Source organism: Saccopteryx bilineata, chromosome 10, assembly GCF_036850765.1.
Source record: "Saccopteryx bilineata isolate mSacBil1 chromosome 10, mSacBil1_pri_phased_curated, whole genome shotgun sequence".
Taxonomy (NCBI): Eukaryota; Metazoa; Chordata; class Mammalia; order Chiroptera; family Emballonuridae; genus Saccopteryx; species Saccopteryx bilineata.
Genome location: NC_089499.1, coordinates 49,006,619 through 49,028,974, shown reverse-complemented (window position 1 = coordinate 49,028,974; position 22,356 = coordinate 49,006,619). Strand labels below are relative to the sequence as shown.

The 22,356-nt window shown below is 39.6% G+C and overlaps 1 protein-coding gene and 1 pseudogene across 3 annotated transcripts in view; both read right to left on the bottom strand.

Annotated features, from left to right (window-relative positions):
* VGLL4 (vestigial like family member 4) overlaps window positions 1-22,356 on the bottom strand; it is a 186,268-nt gene that overhangs the window by 132,764 nt on the left and 31,148 nt on the right. The window lies entirely within an intron of this gene.
* On the bottom strand, window positions 8,459-10,254 carry LOC136314547 (serum paraoxonase/arylesterase 2 pseudogene; annotated as a pseudogene).

Here is a 22,356-nt window from a genome sequence, read left to right as displayed (position 1 = left end):
AGTCTAAAAACTGGGTGCATCTTATATGGTGGTTATAGTTTTTTTTTTTTACTTGAATTTCCTGCTTTTTCATGCTTGTTTTTTGTTTTTTTTTTCAAATTTCAGGCCCCGAAATTAAGGTGCGTCTTATACATGGAACCATCTTACACATGGGGAAATACAAACAGTTATTGCCAGAGCAAGGGCTAAAGGGTGGGTCTATGAAACATTATATATTTAGTCCAAACTCCATCATTAGCTCAATGTTTTTCTACTTTAACAAGCAGCCTTGCAATGGTGTACAAATAGTGACCGTAAAAGAGAGGTTTGAAAAGGGAAGGAAGTCCAAATAAGCATTCCAAATAAAACTTGGAATTTGTTAAACACATACTGGTTGGAAGCCTATCTCAGACCAGGCACTGTTCCAGATGATGTAGCATCAGCAGTGAACAAGACAATATCCCAGCCTTCACAGAGCTTACATTCCAGGGAGGGAGAGAGCTGATGCACAAATACATTCAACCCTCGCCGTATCGCAGTTCACTTTTCGTGGTCTCACTGTAGCGCGGATTTTTAAATTGTATATATCTAATTTTGTATCGTGAATTTTTCACTATATCACAGGATTTTGCAGTATATAGCTATTTTTATGTATTTATTATTTTAATTATTTTTGCAGTAAAATAAGCATAGAAAGTGTTTATAAGAGTGTGGGAAAGGTTAGGGAGGGTTTATAAAGCCTTAAAATATATATAAATAATAAAATAAATATAAGGTCGCTACTTCGTGGATTTCCGCCTATGCTGGGGAGGTTCTGGAACCTAATCCCTGCAATAGACAAGAGACCACTGCATATAATGTAATATCAGGAAGTAACAAGTGCTGTAAAAAGAAAGGTAGGTTTCACCTAAATGTGCAATCTAAGAAATGTAGGTTTCACTTACATGTGGAATCTAAGAAATGCAAGTTTCATTTATATGTAGAATCTAAAAAAGCCAAACTCATAAAAATAGAGAGGAAAATCAGGTTACCAGGAGCGGGGGGGGGGGGGGGGGGGGGGGGGGGGGGGGTGTTGTTGGAATCATTTGCAATTTGGAATAATTTGCAATTACTGAATAAACAATTCCTAGAGATCTAATGTACAACATAGTGAATATAGACAACATTATATTATAATTATCAAGCTTGCTAAGAGACTAAATCTAAATTATTTCCACCACAAAAAATTAAGTGCTAACAATGACATTCATATTACAATATATAAATGTATCAAATCTATATGTTGTACACCTTAAACTTACACAGTTATAAATATATATTTTTTTATTTTTTATATTTTTATTTATTCATTTTAAAGAAGACAGAGAGAAGGGGGAGGGAGCAGGAAGCATCAACTCCCATATGTGCCTTGACCAGGCAAGCCCAGGGTTTCCAAATGGCAACCTCAACCTCAGTGTCCCAGGTTGATGTTTTATCTACTACTGTACCACTACAGGTCAGGCAAATATATTTTAATAAAAGGAAAAAATTCAGGTTACACAAACTTCAAAGATACTACTCTGGGATCAATCTAACCACTATTAAACTATACACTTCAAATTGGTTGTATGGTATGTCAATCTCAGTATCTCAGTAAAGCTTTTTTTTTTTTTTTTCAAATGCAGGGTAAGGGAATAACAAACAATGGGGTTGAGTATTAAACTTCACAATTTTGTGCTACTTTAAGAACTTACCCATGTTAAGATGGCAGATTAATTATATATATAACCCTCACCCTGTTGGCTCCCAGAATGCTGGCAGACTGAACTCTTAAACATCACCCTACAGTGTGGTTCAGAATACAAGTGCCTTTCCTTTTTTTTTTGGTGACAGAGAGACAGACAGAGGGACAGACAGGGATAGACAGACAGGAAGGAGAGAGATGAGAAGCATCAATTATCAATTCTTCGTTGCGGCTCTTTAGTTGTTCACTGATTGATTTCTTATATGTGCCTTGACAGGAAGTGGGGGGCTGCAGCAAAGCAAGTAACCCCCTGCTCAAGCCAGCGACCTTTGGGCTCAAACCAGCAACCATGGGGTCATGTCTATGATCCCATACTCAAGCTGGTGAGCCCACGCTCAAGACAAATGAGCCTGCACTCAAGCCAGTGACCTCGGGGTTTTGAATGTGAGTCTTTTTTTTTTTTTTTTTTTGGCTTCTTTTTTTTATTTATTTTTTTTTTATTTTATAATTTTATTTTTTTAATGGGGTGACATCAATAAATCAGGATACATATATTCAAAGATAACAAGTCCAGGTTATCTTGTCGTTCAATTATGTTGCATACCCACCACCCAAAGTCAGATTGTCCTCCGTCACCCTCTATCTTGTTCTCTCTGTGCCCCTCCCACTCCCCCTTTCCCTCTCCCATTTCCCCTCCCCCCCGTAACCACCACACTCTTATCAATGTCTCTTAGTTTCACTATTATGTCCCACCTACGTATGGAATTATACAGTTCCTGTTTTTTTCTGATTTACTTATTTCGCTTCGTATCATGTTATCAAGATCCCACCATTTTGCTGTAAATGTTCCGATGTCATCATTTCTTATGGCTGAGTAGTATTCCATAGTGTATATGTGCCACATCTTCTTTATCCAGTCATCTATTGATGGGCTTTTTGGTTGTTTCCATGTCCTAGCCACTGGGAACAATGCTGCAATAAACATGGGGCTGCATGTGTCTTTACGTATCAATGTTTCTGAGTTTTGGGGATATATACCTAGTAGAGGAATTGCTGGGTCATAAGGTAGTTCTATTTTCAGTTTTTTGAGGAACCACCATACTTTCTTCCATAATGGTTGTACTACTTTACATTGAATGTGAGTCTTCTGCATCCTAGTCCAACACTCCACCATCTGGTCAGGCTCTTTTTCATGTGTGTGTGTGTGTGTGTGTGTGTGTATGTGAGAGAGAGAGAGAGAGACAGAGATAGGCACAGACAGACAGGAAGGGAGAGAGATGAGAAGCATCAATTCTTCATTGCGGCACCTTAGTTGTTCACTGATTGCTTTCTCTTATGTATCTTGACCAAGGGGTGTCAGGAAAATGAGTGTCCCCTTACTCAAGTCAGAGACCTTGGGCTCAAGCCAGCAACCATGGAGTCATGACTATGATCCCACACTCAAGCCAGCAACCCCATGCTCAAGCTGGCAAGCCTGCATTCAAGCTGTATGAACCCACGCTCAAGCTGGCAACCTTGGGATTTCAAGCCTGGGTCCTCTGCATACCAGTCTGATGCTCTATCCACTGTGCCATTGCCTGGTCAGGCCCCTTCCTCTATTTATTAAAGTCAGTAATTTCTGCACTGACACTAACCATGTGCAGATAAGTAGATATTTGGGGACAGTTACTAAAATGGAAGAGACAACATCAAACCAAAAAATCAATACAAGGACACAAAGATTATGCAAGAGTAATTTAAAAATATTGTATATCAGGCCCTGGCCGGTTGGCTCAGTGGTAGAGCGTCGGCCTGGCGTACAGGGGACCCGGGTTCGATTCCCGGCCAGGGCACATAGGAGAAGCGCCCATCTGCTTCTCCACCCCCATCCTCCTTCCTCTCTGTCTCTCTCTTCCCCTCCCGCAGCCAAGGCTCCATTGGAGCAAAGATGGCCCGGGCGCTGGGGATGGCTCCTTGGCCTCTACCCCAGGCGCTAGAGTGGCTCTGGTCGCGGCAGAGTGACGCCCCGGAGGGGCAGAGCATCGCCCCCTGGTGGGCAGAGCATTGCCCCCTGGTGGGCGTGCCAGGTGGATCCCGGTCGGGCGCATGCAGGAGTCTGTGTGACTGTCTCTCCCTGTTTCCAGCTTCAGAAAAATACAAAAAATAATAATAATAAAATAAAATAATTGTATATCAATTGCCTCAGAGAAAGATAGCATCTATGAAAGGGTATAAATTTTTATAAAGTTCTAGAAAAATCAAAATCTATCTGATAGCTGAAGTTTTAAAAATAATTAATAGGATTGGAAAAGAAAGCTGTGAGAAAAATCTTCCTGGAAGGAGAACAGAAAGTCAGTAAGGGAAAAAAAGAAAAAAACAGAGAAGGGTGAAATAATTAAGACCAGTCCAGGAGGTCCAACATCTAAAAAATAAAATCACTAGAAAGAGAGAATAAAAAAAACAAAGAAAAATGACTAATGAAATTATTTAAGAAATTTTCCCAGGAATGAGTTTCCAAACAGAAGGAGCTTACAGAGTCTCCAATTAAAAGGATCACAAAAAACCACAAGTCACAGCACTGCGAAATTTCAGAACACTGGGAAGAAAAAGATGATTCCAAAAGTTTCCAGAGAGGAAAAAAAAGTCACATTAACACATAAAAAATCAGAATACCTTCAGATTTCAACAGTAAGACAATGCCAAAAGGCAATGAGGCTTGTGTCCAAAGTTCTGAAGGGAAATTTCCAACTGAGAATCCTATACCCAGAACTGTCAATCAAGTGAGAATGTAAAATAAAGGTGTTTTCTACAATATCTCAAAACACTTACCTTCCACAAGGTATGTGTTAAGATAAGATCTTTGAAAATAAGAGTAAATCTGGGCAGAGAAACACAGGAGATAAAGGACATAGAAAAAGGTGAAGGAATCCACAGAGAAAGTGAAGAAGGGCCCAGAATGACTTTCATGTGTGTCCTGGACCCAGTGTACAACCATGTAGACAAACCAGAGACTATGAGCAGTTCAAAACCCCCAGGGATTTGTGCAATTAAAAAATAATTTAAAGCCCTGACTGGATATCTCGATTGGTTAGAGCAGCGGTTCTCAACCTGTGGGTCGCGACCCCAGCAGGGGTCAAACCACCAAAACACAGGGGTCGCCTAAAGCTTGGGTCGCGACCCACAGGTTGAGAACCGCTGGGTTAGAGCATCATCCCTAAGCACAGAGGTTGCCGGTTCAATCCCTGGTCGGGGCACATACAGGAACAGATCGATGTTCTCCCTTCTCTCTCTTTCTCTCAATCCTTCTCTCCCCCCTCTCTAAAATCAATAAATTTTTTAAAAATTAAATATTTTAAAAACACTTCTCAGTTAATAAAGAAGTACAAAAATATGGAACTGAAGTATCATATTGTATATTTCATCTATTGAATCAGAAAAAAGAAAACTTGGAGAAAAAAAAAGGCCAGTATCTATTACAGGTGAAACAGATCTAAACGTTAACTATTTTGTATAATAGTAAGTTGGTACAAACCTTTTAAAAAGCTATATTAAAAAAAACTTAAGAAATTATATTGTTTTACCCAGTAATTCTCTTCCTAGAAATAGGAAAGAACTAAAAAGAAAATGCTGTAAGACAAGAAAACAGTCACTATCTAAATAACTATAGGAGCGGGAAGCATCAACTCGTAGCATAAACTCCCCAGGTAATAAAAGGGGTAATTTTACTATAAGTAAATTGTGTTATAACTCCATAAGAACCCTGTGAAATTAGAGCCTGGTCTGTGGTGACACAGTGGATAAACCTTCGGCCTGGAATGCCAGGGTTGCCAGTTCGAAACCCTGGGCTTCCCTGTTCAAGGCACATACACTAAGCAAGCAATGAACAACATGAAGCAACTATGAGCTGATAATACTTCCCATTCCATGCTCCCTTCTCTCTCCTGTCTCTGTAAAATCAATAAACAAAGTACTGGGGGGAAAAAAGAGCCCTGTAAATTTAAGCATTTGATAATTTATATTTAACCAATTCATTAAATTTTTTTCAAAAGAAAAGGTATCAAATAAAAATCACTCATAATCCTGCCACTAAGAAAAAACCCACAGCTAACATGGATACATTTTCTCCTATATAACTCATACACATTTTTGACAGAACTTGTGTCATACCATAAGTGTAGTTTTATTGTTAAATATTTAGGATGTTTTCAATATTTTACAATGCCACAATAAGCATCACTGTGCAAATCTCAGATTACATTCTTACGATAAACTCCTAGGAACTAGTAAATTAATAAGTATGAACAGTCTGCTAATTTGTATTCCCATCAGTGAGTATGAGTATGGCTTGTGAAATTTTTTTGAAAGCAGATGGCACATTTTTAAAAGTGCTACAATGAATAGAACATGTGAACAAAAAGGAAAAGAGAACACACAGGTAATTATTTTTAAAATTTCATTTAATGTTGTAGCCTTATTGTTTTACAATTTAAATTACTAATTCCATGAGCTAGCTTCAGTGGAAACCATTGTTTTCAGATCTCAGTTCTCAGAATAGAATCCCTAAAGATTCACACCAAATAAAATGTCTCCGACCCATAACTAAATTCTTAGTATCATGGTATTTGTCACTCCAGAGGTAACAGCACTAATTCTGACCTACATACTAATTACCTTTCAGCAGGAATGCTGTTCCAAGTCACAATGCTTCTTTTCTTTTAAACTGGCTTTTGTTTAGCTTGGACCCTCAACATATTATCCTAATCCAATTGAAAGGTATAAGAGCCCTTATAACGGTCTCCCTATTTGTTTATGCTGAAAATATTTCATAAAACTAATTTTTAACTATATTCATTTTTAAAGCATAGCAAAGGAATATTCCTATGAAAAGCCATCTTTGCCTGGCCTGGGGTGACACAGTGGATTAGGCGTTGACCTGGAACGCTGAGGTTTCCGGTTCAAAATCCTGAGTTTGCCCAGTCAAGGCACATACAAGAAGCAACTACAGCCTGACCTGTGGTGGCGCAGTGGATTAAGGCGTCGACCTGGAAATGCTGAGGTCGCCGGTTCGAAACCCTGGGCTTGCCTGGTCAAGGCACATATGGGAGTTGATGCCTCCAGCTCCTCCCCCCTGTCTCTCTCTCTCTCTCTCCTCTCTAAAATGAATAAATAAAATAAAAACAAAATAAAATGTTAAAAAAAAAAAAAAAAAGAAGAAGCAACTACAAGTTGATGCTTCCCACTCCTCTCCTGCCTTTCTCTAAGATCAATAAATAAAACCATAAAAAAAGTCATTTTTGCGCTGGCCAAACAGTTTCAGTTGGTTAGAGAGTTGTCTAAATATGTAGAGATTCCCAGTTCCATCCCCAGCCAGGAGTTCTCTTTCTCTCCCTATTCCTCTCTCTCCAAAATCAACTAAATTTTAAAAAGAAAGAAAATAAAATTCTTTTTTTTTTTTTAAAAAAAAAGGAAAGCCATCTTATTTTTAAGTATCCCTATAACAACCATGTGTTAGTTTTCACAGCTGTACAATAATCAAATATCCCAAAACACTACCAAATTCACACCTACTAAGAGAAATAATAATATTCCACTTAAAATTAAAACATTATTTTGTTTAAAGGACTACACACAGATACTCTGGGAGATCTCAACGGGTGGGAGAGACGACAGACTGACACAGAGATAACAAGCCTGATGCAAGGCAGACTACACCAAAACGTAGAGCCCCATAACACACCAAGACTGGTTCCAGAAGAGCAGTGGGGAAGACAGTGAGTGGGAAGACACTACAGGCTTGTTCTAGTAGATATCATTTAGCCACTTTTTCTCTTCATGTGCAGCATTTATGTCAAGTTCCTTAACAAAATTCTAAATGAAACTTTCATGACTGACTACAGATAGTCAAAGTAATGTTCTCCTACACTGCAACAGCACAGTGCAAAGGCTATATGCACAGTGAGGTCAGGCAAGGCTGATTTCCCATCCGTCTCTGCCACCAAACTGCTGTGAGATAACAGGCAGAGTCCCAATCTCTGCAAATGGAGATAACAGTTTCTACATCTCAGCATGGCGGCGAACATGTCACCGGCATTCAATAAATGTTTGTAGAACAAATAAATTGAAGGGTAGTATTACTCCGGAGACTAATTGTGAAAATGCTCACCTCAGAGTAGTACTCAGGGAATGGGAGCAGCCCTCCCCTCCATTCCCTTCCAAGGCTCAGTACCCTGCCTTGTTCTCACCTGCTAGGGTCTGCACTCTGTCACAGATAACCCATTCCCACAGTCAGAGAGGGTTTGTTTTGTTTTGTTTTGTTTTGTTCTGGAGGGGGCGGGGGGAAATTTCAGTTCGTCTTTAACATAACTCCAACTCCTCCACAGTAAACAATGATGTAAGTAAGTACAGAGCAGCCAAACATGTTATCTATCAGTACTTCTGAACAGTCACAGCAGTCACACTACTGGAACAGAGGCCACTCACATTTTACGGAAATAGGGTTACCAAAAGCAGCTTTCTTTTCTTTATTTAGCATTTTAAAAACTATTCTTTTTCCTTTTACATTAAAAGCCTATAAGAACTGAAGGGGCCTTTCCTTCCTGAAATAAAATGAACTGTATGAGCCATCCATTTCTGGCTCAACTTTGCTGGTTAAATTCCCTCAGAAACAGCAATTCACAGAAAATCAATTGTTAAGAGAAGTTAGCACACTTGTATACTGAACATACAATTCAGGGCTCTGAGGTACAAAGTGCTTCTGAACAGCTTTCTGTCATACATTCAGATTCCCTGGAGAACAGACCCACTGTTGGCATAAACCGTAGTCACTGCAAGCTTCTCTGATAGAATATTCTGGATGCAGAGAACCTCTGATGAGGGAGAACTGTCCTGCTCATAAACGAAGAGCTCCTGGCCATTTGGATGACAGCTTACTGATATTTCCTCCGAGGAAAGAGTGATAAATTATCCACCAGTGCAACCAACTTAAGTACTTTTTGTTAAGTTAAATTCATATTAGGATGTTTTTCCAAAACATGAATTTCAAGAACCAACAGATGTACTTTTTATCAGGTGAAATACTGATCCCGTTTGCTGAATCAAATCTTTCTGCTACCACTTTATCATCATTTGGACTGTATAAGCAACATTTGTCCAGTGTGAGTTCAAGTATGTTTCCAACTACTTTAAGAAAGGATCAGAAAAAGTGGTCACCACTGTCAGAGAAATGTGGAGGTCCAACAGCTATGATAACATTCACACTTGGATGAAGCTTATATTCAACTGTTTGAAGAAGCAAAAGATTATTATCTTCTTCAAATTTAAATTTTTCCACTGTATTCTTGAATTCTGGGTTGTTTACAACAAAGAGATAAACTGTGTCTATGAAAGTGCTGATACCATGTGGGTTAAACAAAGCCAAATTAAACCCATGGCTGATTCTTAATTCCAAAGCCTTGGATTTCCCTCTTTTAGATTCATCAGTAGTATTCCTCCAGGAATATCTGGTGTGACACTGTGGAGTCTTGGACATTTTAGACCCATACTAAAGAAAGCCAGACCACTGGGAAGTATGTCAGTATCTTCAGCACCAGCTTGGATGCATTTATTCAGGTGGCAGTTTGGAAGGTCTACAGATTCTACTTCGCTGGAGGTTTTTCAGTAGATTCTTGAGCACTCAAAGCCTCTCACTTGGCAGTGCCAGCACTGTCCTCAGCAAGCCTCGGACCCCCTAATGCCCCACATTCTCCCCACCCCCAGCCCCCATGGCAGAGGAACTAGCACTGCTCGCTTGCTTGCTCAGGCTTAGCTGGGTAGCGCTGTGGGGGACGGCACCAAGTCCCACTTGGGCTGTGGGGGACGGCGCTCCTACCTGTCTCCTACCTCTATGAGAATTCTTTATGGAATAAATTCCAAATTCATATGTTTAGAAGTGACAACCTAATTTGATATTAGTCAACTTTTGTCATCTTCCCCCCAGAATTAGCTCCCCTTCTAAAATTCTTTTTTTAATTGATTTGAGAGAGAGAGAGAGAGAGAGAGAGAGAGAGAGAGAGGAAGAGAAGGGGAGGAGGGGAGAAAAGAAGAAAGAAACCTCAATTCATTGTTTCGTTTAGTTATGCACTTATTGGTTGCTTCTGGTATGTGCCCTGATCCACCGAACCACCAGCACAAACCTCCCCTTCTAAAAAATTTTTTTCTCAACCAAAACTAAACACCTGGTATGACTGTGTTATGCACTGTGAAAAACTAAGACTATAGAATCCCACCCATAATAACTTTCACCTACTTGGAAGTAATAAACTAACATGTGAAACAACAAATAGAAAATAGTAAGCTATTAATTCCACTTATCAAACAGTTATTTAACTGAAAATTCAACTTTATATGATAAAAATACTTTATATGATAAAAAAAATTCCATGTTTATTGCATATGAAAACAACCTATGTGTTTGTCAACAGATGAATGGGTAAAATAAGATGTGTATACACACACACACACAATGAAATAGTAGAGTATCCATAAAGGAAAGAAATCCTACCATTTGCAACAACATGAATTAATCTGTAGGACATTGTGCTCAAAGACAAATAGTGCATGATTTCACTTGTATCTATGTGGAATCAAAAAAAGGCAAACTCGCTAGAGCACTGGACTGGGATGCAGAGGACCCAGATTCAAAACCCCGAGGTCACCGGTTTGAACAAGGGTTCACAGACATGATCCCATGGTCACTAGCTCAGAGGTCACTGGCTTGAAGCCCAAGGTCACTGGCTTGAGCAAGGGATCACTTGCTCTGCTGTAGTCTGCTGGTCAAGGCACATATGAGAAAGCAATCAATGAACAACTAAGGAGCCGCAATGAAGAATTGATGCTTCTTATCTCTCTCCCTTTCTGCCTGTCTGTCCCTAACTGCCACTCTCTCCGTGTCTGTCACACTCACACACACACACACACACACACACACAGGGCAGAATCCTAGAAACAGAAAATAGAAAAGTGGTTGCCAGAGGCTGGGAAGAGAGAAAGGGGGAGATATTAGTCCAAAGGCAAAAATTTTGTTAGTATATGAGTAAGTTCTGGGGATTTAATGTACAGCATGATGACAACAGTTAATAATACTTACTGTATTATATACTTGAAATTTGTTAAGAAAGTAGATCTTCAGTATTCTCTCAGCCCCAAAAATATGTGAGGTGATGGGTATTATTGGATTGTGGTTATTGTTTGACAATGTACATATATATCAAAACACAATATTGTACACTTTAAATATATACAATTATTTGTCAATTATACCTTAATAAAGCTGGTTGAAAAAACCACACATCATATAATAAATAGGTGAAAAAAGGAGGCACTTTAGTAGGGGAAATATAACTTCCTTCAAATATCCCAAGGATGGAAACAGTAACAATTCCAAGGATTGGAAGAGAGGTTCTAAGTAACTGGAAATAGAAGTGTCCAGGAGAGAAAGTCACATGGCTACAGATTTCTACTTAATAATAAAACTGTTCTAACTCCTCAAAGTGTTTAACGATTGACAGTATAATGAAGTAATAAGGACAACCCTGCATTTCAGGAAAGATCGAACAAGAGAATAATCAAGTTCCTATCCATCCCAGTAATCCTCAAAAGGAAGTAAAGGTTTTATGCAAACTGGGTTCCCTGAGATGGAGACAGTGTACAGGAAGTGTGTAGGGGATCATCCCTATAGGAGACAAGGAGACAGGAGCAGATAGAGAAGTTAGGCTATGATGTCATAACAGGGCTTCAGCCAACCCCTTCAGAGTCAGGGCAAAACAGTCGGCTGGACTTTTATACCCGCTTCATCTGTCAGTCATTGAAGGCAGACTGCACCCAGAAAGGGATGTGACCCTAAAAGACCAGACTCCCTTCAACTGAGGGATAACAAACAGCTGGGAACCACTGGCTGAAACATGACCAGTAGCAGATGGAATCTGGGAGGAGCAGCATCCACTATAAATTACATAAATTGCTTGTGTATCAATTATTTCAGTAGGATAACATCAAATGCCAAAACCAGCCTTTGGCACTTCACAATATTCTGTTGTAAAAATATTCAGGAGCTTGCCTGACCACGTGGTGGTGCAGTGGATAGAGCATTGGACTGGAACACGGAGGATCCAGGATCGAAACCCCAAGGTCGCTGGCTCAAGCCCAAAGGTCGTTGGCTTAAGCAAAGGTCACTCTGCTGTAGCCCCCTGGTCAAGGAACATACAAGAACGCAATCAATGAACAACTAAGTTGCTGCAACAAAGAACTGATGCTTCTCATCTCTCTCCCTTCTTGTCTATCCCTATCTGTTTCTTTCTCTGACTCTCTCTCTCTCTGTAAAAAAAATAATAATTTCAGAAGCTCACTGCCCTTACAAGGAAGCAGAATAGCCCATCAATATTACTTCACTTACAAACAAACCTAATTTTTTAAAGTATCTACTTTCTTTCTTACTACAGAGAGATCCCATCCCACTCTCTACAGCTACAGTTTAGAAGGTTGAGAATCATCATGCACAGGACTACGGTTGTGTAAATTCTGAAATTAAAAAATAGCCAAGACTAACCAGCAATATACAAATTAGATAGAAAAACAAATGTTTTTTTTCGATCCTTAACCACCTCTCCATGATATATAATTTACTCACCCATAGAAAATGTGCTGCCTGATCAGCTGGTGGCACAGTGCATAGAGCATCGTCTGGGACGCTGAGGACCCAGGTTCAAAACCCCGAGTCACTGGCTTGAGCATGGCCTCACCAACTTGAGCAAAGGATCAGAAACATGACCCCATGGTCACTGGCTTGAGCCCAAGGTCACTAGCTTAAGCAAGGGGTCACTGGCTTGGCTGGAGCCCTCCACCCACCAAGGCACGTATGAGAAAGCAATCAATGAACAACTAAGGTGCCACAACTATGAGTTGATGCTTCTCATCTCTCTCCCTTCCTGTCTGTCTGTCTGTCCCTCTTGGTCCCTCACCTCACTTAAAAAAAAAGTGTGCCTGACCAGGTGGTGGCGCAGTGGATAGAACACTGGACTGGTATGCACAGGACCCAGGTTTGAGACCCCGAGGTCACCAGCTTGAGCGCAGGCTCATCTGGTTCAGCACAGCTCACCAGCTTGAACCCAAGGTCACTGGTTTGAGCAAGGGATCACTCGCTCTGCTATAACCCCCTGGTCAAGGTACATATGAGAAAGCAATCAATGGACAACAAAGGTATTGCAATGAAGAACTGAACTGATGTTTCTCATCTCATCTCTCTCCCTTCCTGTTTGTCCGTTTGTCCCTCTCTCTCTCTCTGTCACACACACACACACACACATGCGCGCACACACATACACACACACACACACACAAAAGATAGCTGGAACAATAAAATAAACAGGTATTGTTTTGGAGCCACTGTTTATGGTAATTGTTACAGCAGCAATTGAAAACTAATACAATTGCTTATTAAAGCCTACCTCTTGCTAGATATTAAGTAAGAATTATGTCCTATACATTTCAATATGTCCTATTCAAAGCTTAGCAAAACTCTCTATACAAATCTGGCCCTGAATAATACCTTCTGAATGAATGAAATCTTTTAAATCCCCTCCCTGCCTTCACTAGGGGAAGAACTGTATTAGAACCAGTCTAGATCAAATTTTTTTTAGTAGGGCTCTTTGTTACAAGAGCCCAGGAGCTATAGACATTCACATATTTTATTTTATTGTTCATTGATCTTAATTTAGTTTATCTAAGTTCTTCCTGAAATATAAAAATCTCTATAAGGATGACTGATTTTCAAATAACAACAAACAAATCATTCCTATACACAAAATTCATTAATAACTCTTCTTTGCCCTCATCTCACAAGAACCTCTATCTGATGATGGAAATTTAAGATTCTGGAGTTGGTCTGTATTTACCTCTTAATTTCTCAGTGTATGTACAAAACATTGTTGCCTTTCTTCCACATCACTCAATTTTTCTTTAATCACATCCAGTCAATTTTCAAGCCAACCTACTTAATCTTTGAAGTTCAATGATCATATTTTAAACTTTCATGCAGTTTGTTGTTTAAATATTCTTTTTTCATAGCAGGCTACATTTATTTAATATATTCACTATCTCAAATCTCTTAGAAGAAAACAGCTAACATGTTTTTAGCTTCTGTATTTCCCAAAGTCTGCTTACTCTGGGTCTTTTCTTTCATCCTGTTTGCTTCAATGGTCTGACAACCCTTTGACATTTATGCACACTTAAGAATAAAAGACTGGCCTAACTAGGCGGTGGCGCAATAAATGGAGCATCGGACTGGGATGCCGAGGGCCCAGGTTCAAGACCCCGGGGTCGCCAGCTTGAGCGCAGGCTCATCTGGTTTGAGCAAAAGCTCACTAGCTTGGAACCAAGGTCACTGGCTCAAGCAAGGGGTTACTCGGTCTGCTGAAGGCCCGCGGTCAGGGCACATGTGAGAGAGTGATCAATGAACTAGGGTGTCACAATGTGCAACAAAAAACTAATGATTGATGCTTCTCGTCTCTCCATTCCCATCTGTCTCTCCCTGTCTGTCTCTCTCTCTGACTCTCTCTCTGTTTCTGTAAAAAAAAAAAAAAAGAATAAAAGAATGGGTCAGTCAACAAGGGCAACTAATACATGCTTCCTCTCTACTATTAAGATTCTCCTTGGGGAGTGTCAAATACAGGCTATCTGTAAGAGTATATAGGAGGTGTCCAGTGATGGGCTTCAATTTAGGGTATATGAGTGGGGAGCAAGTAGAAAGGCAGGATGGAAGAAAAATACAAACTTCCCAAAATCAAGTCTTTCCTGTAATGGCAAAGGACTTGAGAAGATGTTGTCTACCACTTTCCCTAGAACCTTTGATGTTGGGGGTAACCATGGTGATCTTGAACTCTACATGTCTGCTCTCTCAGATCCCTAAACCCCCATGATGAATGCTTCCAAGACAGATGTTCACTTTCTTGAGAGCAGAGATCTTAGTTCTTAGCCAGGGGGTCATTGTTATAAATGGAATACTTCAATTTCCTGAACTTTGCTCCAGGGCCCTGTCCTGTTGGTAGTTGTTAATCACTGCAAGCTCCTGCTTTTAATTCTGTACTCTTTTGCACCTGTGTTCTGAGTTATGCTTTTTTTGTTTTTTTTTATTTTTCTTTTGTCGATCTAATCCCATCTGTTTTCAGTTTTCCAGAAATTCTTCCTAATTTTTGGACTACAGATGATAGGCACCTTTTCTAGTTTTCCAGCAGTTTTACAAATTTTTCTAATGTCTATGTTTTGTTATTTTAAAGGATTTTTGGTAAGTGGGAAGCTAGAAGAACTTGTTCAGGCTGCCACTTTAATCCAAAAATAGTCCTCCTGAATTCTAAATAAAATATTCCTTTCTAATTTAAACTGCTTTATTCAATGTACTCTAAACTAGCACTTTGCTAAAAATGAAAATTCATTTTTCTCATTCCTTGATTACTAGTGAACAAAAACAGATCTCTCCCTTGGCTAGTTTCTTTAAAAAATGAGTGAAGTGCGCCTGACCAGGCGGTGGCGCAGTGGATAGAGCGTTGGATTGGGACGCAGAGGACCCAGGTTCAAGACCCTGAGGTCGGCATCTTGAGCGCAAGCTCTTCTGGTTTGAGCAAAGCTTACCAGCTTGAGCCCAAGGTCGCTGGCTCGAGCAAGGGGTCACTCGGTCTGCTGTAGCCCCTCGGTCAAGGCACGTATGAGAAATCAATCAATGAACAACTAAGGAACCGCAACGAAGAATTGATGTTTCTCATTTCTCTCTGTTCCTTCCTGTCTGTCTGTCCCGCTGACCCTGTCTCTGCCACAAAAAAAAAAAAAAAAAAAGACTGCCTGACCAGGCAGTGGTGCAGTTGGATAGAGCATCAGACTGGGATGAGAAGGACTCAGGTTCGAGACTCCAAGGTCGCCAGCTTGAACGCGGGCTCATCTGGTTTCAGCAAAGTTCACCAGCTTGGACCCAAGGTCGCTGACTTGAGCAAGGGGTTACTCGTTCTGCTGAAGGCTTGTGGTCAAGGCACATAAGAGAAAGCAATCAATGAACAACTAAGGTGTCGCAATGAAAAACTGATAATTGATGCTTCCCATCTCTCTCCGTTCCTGTTTGTCTGTCCCTATCTATCCCTCTCTCTGACTCTCTCTCTGTCCCTGAAAAAAAAAAAGACTAAAGTGCAATTAAACAAGGTTAAATTCCATGAAAACAATGACTTATAATCAATATTTTCCTTAAGAAAAAAAGCACATATATATGTAGAGTTTGATGAGAAAGACAATTCTAGAGAAAGAGATGGTAATTTTTCCAGGTTTCTAACAGGAATATGTATTCATTTCATTTACAAGAAATCAAGAGTGGGATCCAATAAAAAGGCAGTTACAATAAGTCTAAAGCCACTAGGAAGTAACAAATTTGATTTTTCAAACTAGAGTCAATTTCTCTAAAAGTGTAAACCCCAAATGTTTGCTTGCACAAATGTTATCCCCACCAAATGCCAAATCAACAAGTACTTCATGGGTGTGTAACATAAATCCTTAAGAAAGCAAAAAAGAAGATAAGGAAAATATGTGGCCTTCACAGGCATCCCCAAACTACGGCCCGTGGGCTGCATGTGGTCCCCTGAGGCCATTCATCCGGCCCCCCGCCGCACTTCCAGAAGGGGCACCTCTTTCATTGGTGGTCAGTGAGAGGAGCACTGTATGTGGCGGCCCTCCAACCGTCTGAGGGACAGTGAACTGGCCCCTTGTGTAAAATGTTTGGGGACCGCTGTTTTAACAGAAAATCTGAATGGGGGAAAAAAGTACACATATCCATATTATTTCCACATTAACCTTTTGAGTAGTAACAAACGTTCATGTACATCCTCGTGCCTGACCATCCAGAGTATGTTTTGTACAAAAATTTTTATTTTAAAAATGTGTAAGGCAACATTAAAAAAAAGCAAATGTGCCCTGGCCGGTTGGCTCAGTGGTAGAGCGTCGGCCTGGCGTGCAGGAGTCCCGGGTTTGATTCCCGGCCAGGGCACACAGGAGAAGCGCTCGCCTGCTTCTCCACCCCTCCCCCTCTCCTTCCTCTCTGTCTCTCTCTTCCCCTCCCGCAGCCAAGGCTCCATTGGAGCAAAGTTGGCCCGGGCACTGAGGATGGCTCTGTGGCCTCTGCCTCAGGCGCTAGAATGGCTCTGGTTGCAACAGGGTGATGCCCTGGATGGGCAGAGTGTCGCCCCCTGGTGGGCATGCCGGGTGGATCATGGTCGGGTGCATGTGAGAGTCTGACTGCCTCCCCATTTCCAACTTCAGAAAAATACAAAAAAAAAAAAAAAAAAAGCAAATGTATATATGTTCTTCTTGTTTCCATAAATTGTTATCAAACATGATTTTAAGTTAATAAAACTGGAACTGGAACTAATTTCATTTTTTGAAAACAAAAACTCACTCCCAGGGGTCAGCAAATATGAAAAATAAACACTACTCAAAGGGTTAAGACATTTATAGGTACTAGGAGATGGTTTAATGCTAAATATCACCCTTTTCATCACTTAAAAAATTGCTCTAGTAATTCACAACTATAATGGGGATGTGGAGAGAAGCTGATGTAAGTTGCTTTAAAAAAATCTACTGTTATTTTAGGTTATATTAATAGTAGAAGTACTGAGACTATACCAGAAAACACATACTAAATAATACCTATAAGCTCCAATCTTGGCAAGGGAACTACTGTTTGACTCATATGAAAATTTTAAAATCTAGAAATTTTACATGAAAAGTCAGGTTTCAATTTGTATGAACACTCAAGAATATTTGACAAATCCAGCCCCACATTCCCATGTAAAAGCCGTCAGCTGGAGCCAGTGACATGGGGCAGGCACACCTCAGAGATACTGCAGGTTCAATAGAGCACTTTAGCCCTGGCTGGACAGCTCAGAGCACTGTCCCAAAGCGCAGAGGTCGCAGGTTTGATCTCAGGTCAAGGCACACACAGGAGCAGATCCATGTTCCCTCCTGTCTCTGTCTCTCTCCCTTCCTCTCTCGCTCAATCAATAAATAATTAAAAAAAAAAAAAACAGAAAACAAAATGATTTATCATTTTGCTGCCGGAAGGTCTTGCCTTCACTTTGCAAGACACAATGAAGTGAAGTGCAAGAAAGCAAAATATGCCAGTAAATGGTAACAACTGGCTCTTTTGGAAGAATAAAACAAAAAAGTCCTAATTTGTAGCTTGTGCCATGTTATAAACACTCCCGCAATGACCAATTTCAAGTTCCAATGTCAAGTCCAGAGCTGGGAAGAGACCCGCAGGGTCAGCCCTCATGAGCCAGCTCTGACACAATGGCCAGAGCCGGGTGGTGGCCGCCCTTGTAGAGGAGAAGAGGCCCTCTGCTCCGCAGGGTTCCCACTGCACCTACAGTCTTACATTTGGCTGCTTCATGCACTTGTCACCAGTCTGCCCTTACCCCCTTCACTGTCAGGAACTCTAGGACAAAATCTAAGTCGGTGGCAGCCCTAGGAACACTATACTAAATTAGATCACATACAGAAACCAGCGTTTAGATCTGAATGTACCATCTTACAGGAGGGACACTGATGAGCCAGGTGTGTGGAGAAGACAGCGACTTCCCATGAGTTTAGACATATTCAACAAAGAATGGTAGCTTGTACTGAGAATATCTGGACAACATACTAATTAGGGCAGTGATTTTTAAGGTGCAGAGAGGGGAAGAGAGACTGGGAAGGAACATGCTGGGAGGCAAAGGGAATATCACAAAGACGTGTCAAATGAAAAAAAAGGAAGTAATGCCTCGGTTTTCGTTGGCTGTGGTTATTGTCGGTTTCGGTTTTCGTCGATTTTCCCCCCCCACGAAAAATGTCTCAGTTTTCATTGGTTGCCTTGAATTTCATTGGCGTGCCCACGTGACCTTGCTGCTAATTTTGCAAAAACAAAGGGCAACCCATGCATTCTCCTGCTCAGTGTGGCATTGTTTCTTGTTGTGTGAGCATCACCCTGTGCGTCTAGCCAAACAATTCCATTGCTTTCCAGTGTTTTTGCACTTTTTTTATTGATTGCGAGTGATAATACTATATGTAATACTACAATTACATGTAAGTGATTACTGCGTATACAGCGTTCGGTGTAATGTGTTTATTTTGCGGTTTTTCAGTTTCAAAATGTACCTAATGCACATAAGATAAAATCACATGTGCTCTATCTCATTGTCTCTGTTAAGTGTTTCCCTTGCTACTAAGTTAACCCTCTCTTTTTAGCTCCATCATGGGAGCAAAGGAAGTTTCCAGAGCCAGTAGCCCTCTGAAGAAGAAGGTCAGGAACACGATCGAGTTGAAGAAGGAAATCATTGAAAAATACGAGAGTGGCTTCAAGATGGCTGAAATCAGCCATATGTACAGGAAGTCACCATCCATGGTAAGTTCCACTGTGGCGAAAAAGGAAGCAATAAAGAAGGCTAATGTAGCAAAAGGCGTGAATGTGCTAACGAAACAGAGATCGCAAACAATTGAAGATGTTGAACAGTTATTATTAATTTGGATCAATCAAAAACAGTTAGATGACGATTCTGTTTCGGAGGCCATCATATCTGAAAAGGCCAGACTGTTGTGTGCCGATCTCATTAAGAAAATGCCTGGGGACAGTAGGGAAGCCACAAGTGTCAATAATTACACTAAATGTAAATGGATTAAACTTACCAATAAAAAGACACAGAGTAGCAGAATGGATTAAAAAAGAAAATCCAACTATATGCTGCCTACAAGAAACACATCTAAGCAACAAGGATAAAAACAAATTCAAAGTCAAAGGCTGGAAAACAATACTCCAAGCAAACAACACCCAAAAAAAAGCAGGTGTAGCAATACTCATATCTAATGCTGACTACAAGACAGAAAAAGTACTCAGAGACAAAAATGGTCATTTCATAATGATTAAGGGGAAGTTGAATCAAGAAGACATAACAATCCTAAATATATATGCACCAAACCAAGGAGCACCAAAATATATAAGACAGCTACTTACTGACCTTAAAACAAAAACTAACAAAAATAGAATCATACTTGGAGACCTCAATACACCGCTGACGGCTCTAGATTGGTCATCCAAACAGAGAATCAATAAAGATATAGTGGCCTTAAACGAAATACTAGAACACCTGGATATGATAGACATCTACAGGACACTTCATCCCAAAGCGACAGAGTATACATTTTTCTCTAGTGCACATGGAACATTCTCAAGAATTGACCATATGTTGGGCCACAAAGACAATATCAGCAAATTTAGAAAAATTGAAATTGTACCAAGCATATTTTCTGATCATAAAGCCTTGAAACTAGAATTCAACTGCAAAAAAGAGGGGGAAAACCCCACAAAAATGTGGAAACTAAACAACATACTTCTAAAAAATGAATGGGTCAAAGAAGAAATAAGCGCAGAGATCAAAAGATATATACAGACAAATGAAAATAAAAATAAGACATATCAGAATCTCTGGGATGCAGCAAAAGCAGTAATAAGAGGAAAGTTCATATCACTTCAGGCCTATATGAACAAACAAGAGAGAGCCGAAGTAAACCACTTAACTTCACACCTTAAGAAACTAGAAAAAGAAGAACAAAGACAACCCAAAACCAGCCGAAGAAAGGAGATAATAAAAATCAGAGCAGAAATAAATGAAATAGAGAACAGAAAAACTATAGAAAAAATTAATAAAACAAGGAGCTGGTTCTTTGAAAAGATCAACAAAATTGACAAACCCTTGGCAAGACTCACCAAGGAAAAAAGGCACAGTACTCAAATAAATAAAATCCAAAATGAAAGAGGAGAGATCACCACAGACATCATAGATATACAAAGAATTATTGTAGAATACTATGAAAAATTATATGCCACCAAATACAACAATCTAGAAGAAATGGATAAATTCCTAGAACAATACAACCTTCCTAGACTGAGTCATGAAGAAGCAGAAAGCCTAAACAGACCAATCAGCAGGGAGGAAATAGAAAAAACTATTAAAAACCTCCCCAAAAATAAAAGTCCAGGCCCAGACGGTTATACTAGTGAATTCTATCAAACATTCAAAGAAGACTTGGTTCCTATTCTACTCAAAGTCTTCCAAAAAATTGAAGAAGAAGCAATACTTCCAAACACATTTTATGAGGCCAACATAACCCTCATACCAAAACCTGGCAAGGATGGCACAAAGAAAGAAAACTACAGACCAATATCTCTAATGAATACAGATGCTAAAATACTAAACAAAATATTGGCAAACTGAATACAACAACATATTAAAAAAATAATACATCATGATCAAGTGGGATTCATCCCAGAATCTCAAGGATGGTTCAACATACGCAAAACGGTTAACGTAATACACCATATCAACAAAACAAAGAACAAAAACCACATGATCTTATCAATAGATGCAGAAAAGGCTTTTGATAAAATACAGCACAATTTTATGTTTAAGACTCTCAACAAAATGGGTATAGAAGGAAAATATCTCAACATGATAAAGTCCATATATGATAAACCATCAGCCAACATCCTATTAAACGGCATAAAACTGAGGACTTTCTACCTTAAATCAGGAACAAGACAGGGTTGTCCACTCTCTCCACTCTTATTCAACGTGGTGCTAGAAGTTCTGGCCAGAGCAATCAGACAAGACAAAGAAATAAAAGGCATCCATATCGGAAAAGAAGAAGTAAAGGTATCACTTTTTGCTGATGATATGATCCTATACATCGAAATCCCAAAGGACTGCACAAAAAGACTACTAGAAACAATAAACCAATACAGTAAGGTCGCAGGATACAAAATTAACATACAAAAGTCCATAGCCTTTCTATATGCCAACAATGAAATATTAGAAAACAAACTCAAAAAAAATAATCCCCTTCACGATTGCAACAAAAAAAATAAAATACCTAGGAATAAACATAACAAAGAATATAAAGGACCTATATAATGAAAATTACAAAGCATTGTTAAGGAAAATCGAAAAAGATACAATGAGATGGAAAAATATTCCTTGTTCTTGGATAGGAAGAATAAATATAATTAAAATGGCCATATTACCCAAAGCAATATACAAATTTAATGCAATTCCCATCAAAATCCCTATGAGATTTTTTAAAGAAATGGAACAAAAAATCATCAGATTTATATGGAACTATAAAAAACCCCGAATAGCCAAAACAATCCTAAGGAAAAAGAATGAAGCTGGGGGCATTACAATACCTGACTTTAAACTATATTATAGGGCCACGATAATCAAAACAGCATGGTATTGGCAGAAAAATAGACACTCAGACCAATGGAACAGAATAGAAAGCCCAGAAATAAAACCACATATATATGGTCAAATAATCTTTGATAAAGGGGCCAACAACACACAATGGAGAAAAGAAAGCCTCTTCAACAAATGGTGTTGGGAAAACTGGAAAGCCACATGCAAAAGAATGAAACTCGACTACAGCCTGTCCCCGTGTACTAAAATTAATTCAAAATGGATCAAAGACCTAAATATAAGACCTGAAACAATAAAGTACATAGAAGAAGACATAGGTACTAAAATCATGGACCTGGGTTTTAAAGAACATTTTATGAACTTGACTCCAATGGCAAGAGAAGTGAA